Genomic DNA, 7,753 nt, shown 5'->3' on the forward strand with positions numbered 1-7,753 from the left:
ACTCTTAAGGTCTCGGGATGGGACTCTGATATATTATTAGCAGTGCTAATTTAATGTGGTTCCAAACTGAACAACATCATATTGGTAAATTAGTGGTCAAGGACCCTGTTTAAGGGTAATACATTGATCAAATAAGCTAGATACAACATGAATTGTAACAATCTCTCTCTCTGCCGCTCACTCTGTTAAAAGCATTAAAACCAAAGGAATCCAGACAAACATCCAAAGTAAACTAAATGATGTGCTCTCTGTAAACCATGACCTTTATTCATGCATACTTTCATATTCCAACTGATTTCAGCATCACAATTTGCTCCACCGAATCCCCATGCACAAACACATCCAGTAGCTACCCACTGGGCACACACTGGTTGAACCAACGTTGCTTCAAAGTCATTTCAATTCAATTACGTTGAACCAACATGGAATAGACGTTGAATTGACGTCTGTGCCCAAGTGGGTAGATGACACACACACAGGAGAGCTCAGTTTAAAATGTGACAAGTGTCAGACACTGGGTTCCAGTCATCACAACCCTCACTTCTCAAAGCCGGCAGCTTAAACAAGTCTTAACAGATTTCACAGGCTAATGACACAAGATTTAAAGGGAGATTGCTGCATAATGTAGTGGTGGACCATGGTACGGCAGGGCTGGCTGTGTGTGTGGGGGGGGATGTAGGGATTAGAGGACTTTAATAATGCCCAGGGCAGGAGGGAAGCTAGTTATCATCTGGTCCAACAGCACAGGGTCAGGAGGCTGTACACAGCAGGCCCAACAGCACAGGGTCAGGAGGCTGTACACAGCAGGCCCAACAGCACAGGGTCAGGAGGCTGTACACAGCAGGCCCAACAGCACAGGGTCAGGAGGGGCCACTTACCAGCCGGCTGTACACAGCAGGCCCAACAGCACAGGGTCAGGAGGCTGTACACAGCAGGCCCAACAGCACAGGGTCAGGAGGCTGTACACGGCAGGCCCAACAGCACAGGGTCAGGAGGCTGTACACAGCAGGCCCAACAGCACAGGGTCAGGAGGCTGTACACAGCAGGCCCAACAGCACAGGGTCAGGAGGGGCCACTGACCAGCCGGCTGTACACAGCAGGCCCAACAGCACAGGGTCAGGAGGCTGTGCACAGCAGGCCCAACAGCACAGGGTCAGGAGGCTGTACACAGCAGGCCCATAGTCCAAAAATGTCACTCGCCACAATAGTACACAAAATATATGTGATTCAAATTAGAATGAATTATTAATTATTCAAGAGGATTGGTTCCTCAACCTTAGCTCAGTGCTATTCCTGAAACCTCAGGTACTCAGAACATATCAGGTTACTGTACTAATAACAACAGTAACCTTTCAAGTGAGGTAAGGTAGACGTGGCGCAGGTGGAAAGATCTCCATATTCAGCTGAGTATCCTCATTCATGCCAAGAGCACTTACTTCCTTTCCTTATACTATTACCTTCAGTGATCCTCTATGACAAAGGTTTTACTAAGGTCTCAAACAAACTTCTCAACCGTTGCCATAACAAAACAGCATATTGACCATACAATTAGGAATTTGAATACTAATAGTTATTTAATAGGATCTCTATGATATCAACATCAAAGCTCTACTCATTCATATGTGGTTGAACAACATTATAATGCAGTCTTTTGTCAGGCCAGTGAGGGATAAAAATTCAACAGCAAACCGGATTTACATTCTATCCTACACAAATCTATGTTTCAACTGGAAATGGACACACAATATTTCACGAGATATAAGACAGACAATAGATGCGTAATCATACACAGATGGACTAAATATATTTTATGGACCCCAAAAAAATCATAAAAACCACGTAGACCAAATGAACTAATCCTGGTATTATCAGCACAAATCTAACATTTTATTACAATGAAATAAAAAATAGCTTGCTTCCCCTTCACAACAGGGGATCTACTATGTAAGACCTGGCACTGACTGAACATTTACATATCAAACACTGTCTATAACTGCAAGGGATTCCATGTTTTCCCTCTCTAATGGAGTCTGATTATTCCCTAGTTCATTTCTCTAACAGCTATACTGTCTGTGTCTATGCGGTACACCAGCCTTATTATCCTCTGGGTGTCTGTCTGTGTTGTTCCCATACTGTATACAGCCAGTACACTGAGTACAATGCTGCTCAAGGATTTCACTTTCACATGTGACTTTCAGTGTAGCCTTTGCCTACTTATCTACTTTAACAATGCTACAGTTATCAAACCATAGGAATGTGTTGATTGAAATGACAAGACCAATGCCACCACTGCACTGGCCCTTGTGAAAGGTGGACAACGGCACAAAGCCTAACACTGCACTGGCCCTTGTGAAAGGTGGACCACGGCACGAAGCCTAACACTGCACTCAGCAACAGAAATCTGTAACTCCATGTGGAGGTCTAACCTTAACTATAACTCTTTAGAAGATTATTTGTTTCCATAATCAGATGATGGATCTCCTCACTTGGGGCCTCATGGATCAATCTGCCCTGGCTGGTGACTGGAGGGACAGGGACAGGACAGGAAGGCCCTGCTGAGGACACAGTATAGACCCAACTAACTAACCTGCTACCAGGAAAAAACAGTTCCCTCACAAGGTCGTGCTGCCTGCTGTAGGAATTTCTGACATGACGATATGACGTCCCTGTGCTAGAGACAGACGACTGTCTGTCTCTGTGTGTGTGGGTTTCCTCCTCTGATGATTGTGATAGTGTGTACTAAAAACAGTTTGGCTGTGAAATCGCCTCAAAACATCTTAAGAACTAGAATAACTGGAAATCGCCTGAAAACATCTTCAAAGGTAGAATAACTGGAAACAATAGCACCTTTTGGTAAATGGAATAAAGCTAAATGAATGAATCCCTGAATAAGATAATAGGTTTCAGAATGAGTCATTGCTAAGTTGATGACTCAAACCAAATAAGGGAAATACAATCATATTCACACCAGATGGAGTCAGGTCTTTTACAGAGCTATGCCTGTGTGTGTGTGTGTGTGTGTGTGTGTGTGTGTGTGTGTGTGTGTGTGTGTGTGTGTGTGTGTGGCTGTGCCCCTGTGTGTCTGCGGCTGTGTGCGTTTGTTTGAGTGCAATGTGGTGCCATGTGTGCTGTGTGTGCGACTGTGCGTGTCAGAGGAGAAACAGACATTAACACAAATATGTCATCCTCCAAGGAGGACTCTATAACAAGTGAACCTCTGACCTGCAGCTATTAAAGGTGTCCATGTTGTCTGAATGTATGGGAGCGGGGGAGGGGGAAGGAGAGGTCAAACACATTCTATTAACAGGACCATAACTAGAGACTTCTACCATCTCTTTAGACCTTGCTGCCTGTCTGGGGAGATATGTCGGTGCAGAAAGACTGAGCAATGACAACACAATACTGAGTGCAATGGAAAGGGTGACAGGAAATACTACATACAAGAATAAAAACATACTTATAAACTGCATGTAGGCCTATGGTGAATTATACATCAATGTATCCTGCATTAATTCTAAATACTAGACCATTTGAAAGAACAGAGGGTAAATCCCTTTCACAGTAAAATAAAATATCAGTGAAAATAGGCTGTTGGCAACATGTGAAAAAGAATGTTAAACATCTAACAATTCAGACTATCATCCTATTTGATATCAGTGAGCATAAATTAAATGTCTGACAGGCAACAATGCAATGAACTAATTGCTACCACTAACCACAGACAATCTATTGGCCAATAGAACTGTAGTGTACATTCACAGGACAATAGGCAGAACTATTCAAACTGAGACAAGGGTCATTAAAACACGCGTTATTAATTAAATAAAATGTTCAATGGAGTATTGGTGTTGGCCAGCTGAGCTTGTTTGACTGATTTACATGATGTATGTCAATAAAAAAATGTATGCGCGATTTGAGCGCTATTTGACAATTATGGCAGGCCGTCAGTCCACGGTACTCGCCTCTTTCAGGGAGTGCTCTTCTACCGGGCAGCCATGTTTCTACTCAGGCATTTTTAGCTGATTTGCGGCCTAGGGTCGCATGGCAAAATGGCAAAAAAAAAGAGCAAAATCCCAACAACGAAGAGTGAGCTTTTGGCTCTTCAACCCATTCGTTATATAACATGTATGGCGAGCACACGGCGCGTTGTTTTCCATGAAAATGGATGTTCGCTTGATTCACCTTCAGCCTAGAATCGGAGGAAATTACCTTTATGCGTGTGTGTGTGTATGTGTGTGTGTGTATTCGTGCGCGTGCTCGTCTGTGCGTGTAAAACAGAGCGACATGAGAGGGATACAGGATCCCTACTGTGACAATTTCAGTCCATTGGAAGCCTATTTGACGCATCGGATGACTTTTTAGCCTATCCTATTAAATGAAATAAGATTAACATGACATAGATATGTCAAAGTTCTCATCATACAGTCATGCTGTCACATTTGATAAATGTCTCCTGAAAATCATGATTGGCTACAGTTAATATGTGACTATTATCGATCGGCATCAATCTCTATTATGCCTTTCATTTTCTTCTCTCTCTTGATTACCTATTGCTATAAGTGCTACAAAGTCATGAACACACAAGAGAAACCTGTCTGGCAATATTTCATTTGGAATCGATCCCGAACTCGCGCCACACAGCAAACATGTGGAGGATTTGTCAATGTAACGTCTATATCATTAAATTAGATGGGTTTATTACATGACGATGACAACACAGCACAACCTCCGAAATGAGATATAATCACTTTTGTGTAGGCTACAGTAGCCTATAACCAACATCGACAACAATAAAAGCGTAACGTTAATCGCGGTTAATGTCCTATGAGATCTTGGTGTTACGGGTCTGAACTTCAAAGGACCAATTCTATTGCGCATTGGATACAATGAACAGGTGCCAACCACGGATCAGACATTGCACAATCAGTCTTGCGCAAATGTTACAATGTTCCCAACCTTTGTTGTGAAATTGGACACATGGTTGTGTCTGTGTAATAACCAATTAGCGCTGAGATACATTTATACTTATATGATAACAAGGACAAGACCGCAACACAGACAGGAAGAAAATATAGTCTATTCATGGGTGGATTCTTACCCAAAATCCTGGTCCATGGATTTGAAGAAGAATTTGTAGCTATTGACCGGACGATTGTTGAGGACATTTTTAAAATCCGCTAAAGTGACTTTCTCAGGAGAAACGGATAATTTCACTAGATAAGGAGTCTCCTCCTCGTCAATGTGATATATTATTTTAGTCTCCGCCATAAGAGTGAGGGTAGGAGAATCATTGACACAGGAAAGGAACAAGGGTTGGCAGCGCAATAATAAATATGTGGCTATCTAGCTACCCAATAAGACGAAACGCTGACGTGACATCATTAATAAATATAACTGTAGACCTCACGCTGGAAAATAAATAACCTTGTCTTTGATAAAATAAACATAAATCTAAACATAATCGAGTCCTAAGTGACTGTATTCCAGCTCCAATGTGTATCGGTACGGTGGCCCTCTCGGTACTAAAACAGGAAGGGACGGTCCACATCCTTGCGATATTGAGTGGAGAATATTTCTATTTTTTCCAGTAATTCGTTAGACAGTGCTGTCATCTAGTGGTGTGTTTAGGCTAGAGACCTACTGTTCCCCATTATACAGTACTAGTCACAGCCGGTGTTCTGCAGTCTGCAGTGCACCACACATGAAGAGAGGATTGGAGGACACATTCTATTCAGTAAACCTTTGGAGTGGATTTTACTCAAGCTACTGTAGGCCCTTTCTAATTTACCATAGGCTACTGTATATCAATAGTAACACAGTTAATTATAATGGTTTTGATCAGTAATAATAGTTTGTATTAACTGTTGAAAATATTGATAATTATATTGAGAACAAAATTATATAATATTACTAATAACTTATTATTATATTATTAATTAATGTCATTATTTTTGTTATTATTAGCCTACATTATGGAATTCTAATTATCACAATTTAGTAACAATATATCTAATAATAGCAGATAATATAATCATTATAAATCCATTTTATAATCACAAATTAACTACAATAATTATGATCATGTTAACAAGTGATCATCATCATAATCAATATTATCATCAAGATGGGCAGACTTTCTTGATCACCTGAGTCCAACTTGTGACAGTAGGTGGTAGTCTTGTGCTGCTGTACAGTGTAGGCAGAAAGTCTTGCCGCAGCCAGTGGGTGAAGAAACCTATAGAATGAACGTGGCATGTTTCTAACCTATGCAAACAAATACCTGTGACCAAATCTTTTGTTCTTATTTTGAATTATTTTCAAGAAACCAAAATCATTTCCTAATAATTATTTATTGTGAGGCTCTTTCTTGAATAAAATCTAATTTGAACAAATATTTTTCTTCATATTCATATATTCAGTGTACCAATATACCACTTTGTACACATTGTAATGACCTTATCAAATATTGATCAAAACACTATGGTTTGTTTTTAATGTTTTTAACCTTTATTAGAGGGGAAAGAATGGACCAACAACATGCAACTGCATAGATACGTTGCTTGTATGTAAAACATCCAAATTGAAATATTGTCAGGACTTTATATTATATTGTCAAGAATCCCACTGCAATAGTTGAATTCATCATCTTTTAAACACCAGTCTCAACGTCAACAGTGAAGAGGCGACTCTGAGATGCTTGCCTTCTAGGCAGAGTTGCAAAGAAAAAGCCATATCTCAGACTGGCCAATAAAAAGAAAAGATTAATTTGGGCAAAAGAACACTGACACTGGACAGAGGAACTCTGCCTAGAAGGCCAGCATCCCGGAGTCGCCTCTTCACTGTTGACGTTGAGACTGGTGTTTTGTGGGTACTATTTAATAAAGCTGCCAGTTGAGGACATGTGAAGTGTTTCTCAAACTAGACACTAATGTACTTGTCCTCTTGCTCAGGTGTGCACCAGGGCCTCCCACTCATCTCTCTATTTTGGTTAGGGCCAGTTTGTGGTGTTCTGTGAAGGGAGTAGTACACAGCGTTGTACAAGATTTTCCGTTTCTTGGCAGTTTCTCGCATGGAATTGCCTTAATTTCTCAGAACAAGTTTAGACTGACGAGTTTCAGAAGAAAGTTCTTTGTTTCTGGCCATTTTGAGCCTGCAATCGAACGCACAAATGCTGACGCTCCAGGAACTCAACTAGTCTAAAGAAGGCCAGTTTTATTGCTTCTTTAATCAGCACAACCATTTTTAGCTGTGCTAACATAATTGCAAAAGGGTTTTCTAATGATCAATTAGCCTTTTAAAATGATGAACTTGGATTAGCCTTCACAATATGCCATTTGAACACAGGAGTGAGGTTTGCTGAAATTTGGCCTCTGTACGCCTATGTAGACATTCCACAAAAAATCTGCCATTTCCTGCTACAATAGTCATTAACAACATTAACAATGTCTACACTGTATTTCTGATCAATTTGATGTTATTTTAATGGACAAAAAAATGTGCTTTTCTTTCAAAAACAAGAATATTTCTAAGTGTCCCCAAACTTTTGAATGGTAGTGTGCAGTCAAATTTCAGCTCTGCCACAAAAGGACCAGCTGACATCATGTTAGTGATTCTCTCGTTAACACAGGTGTGAGTGTTGACAAGGACAAGGCTGGAGATCACTCTGTCATGCTGTCGTGACTGTCACGCCCTGGTCGAAGTATTTTGTGTTTATCTTCATTTATTTGGTCAGGCCAGGGTGTGGCATGGGTTT

General features: G+C 40.8%; 1 pseudogene; it reads right to left on the reverse strand.

Moving 5' to 3' along the window:
- Nucleotides 1-5,514, reverse strand: part of LOC115115029 (segment polarity protein dishevelled homolog DVL-1-like) — a 127,043-nt pseudogene extending 121,529 nt beyond the window's left edge.
- Between the last annotated feature and the right edge of the window lie 2,239 nt (nucleotides 5,515-7,753).

The sequence above is a fragment of the Oncorhynchus nerka genome, linkage group LG7 (assembly GCF_034236695.1).
Source record: "Oncorhynchus nerka isolate Pitt River linkage group LG7, Oner_Uvic_2.0, whole genome shotgun sequence".
Lineage (NCBI taxonomy): Eukaryota > Metazoa > Chordata > Actinopteri > Salmoniformes > Salmonidae > Oncorhynchus > Oncorhynchus nerka.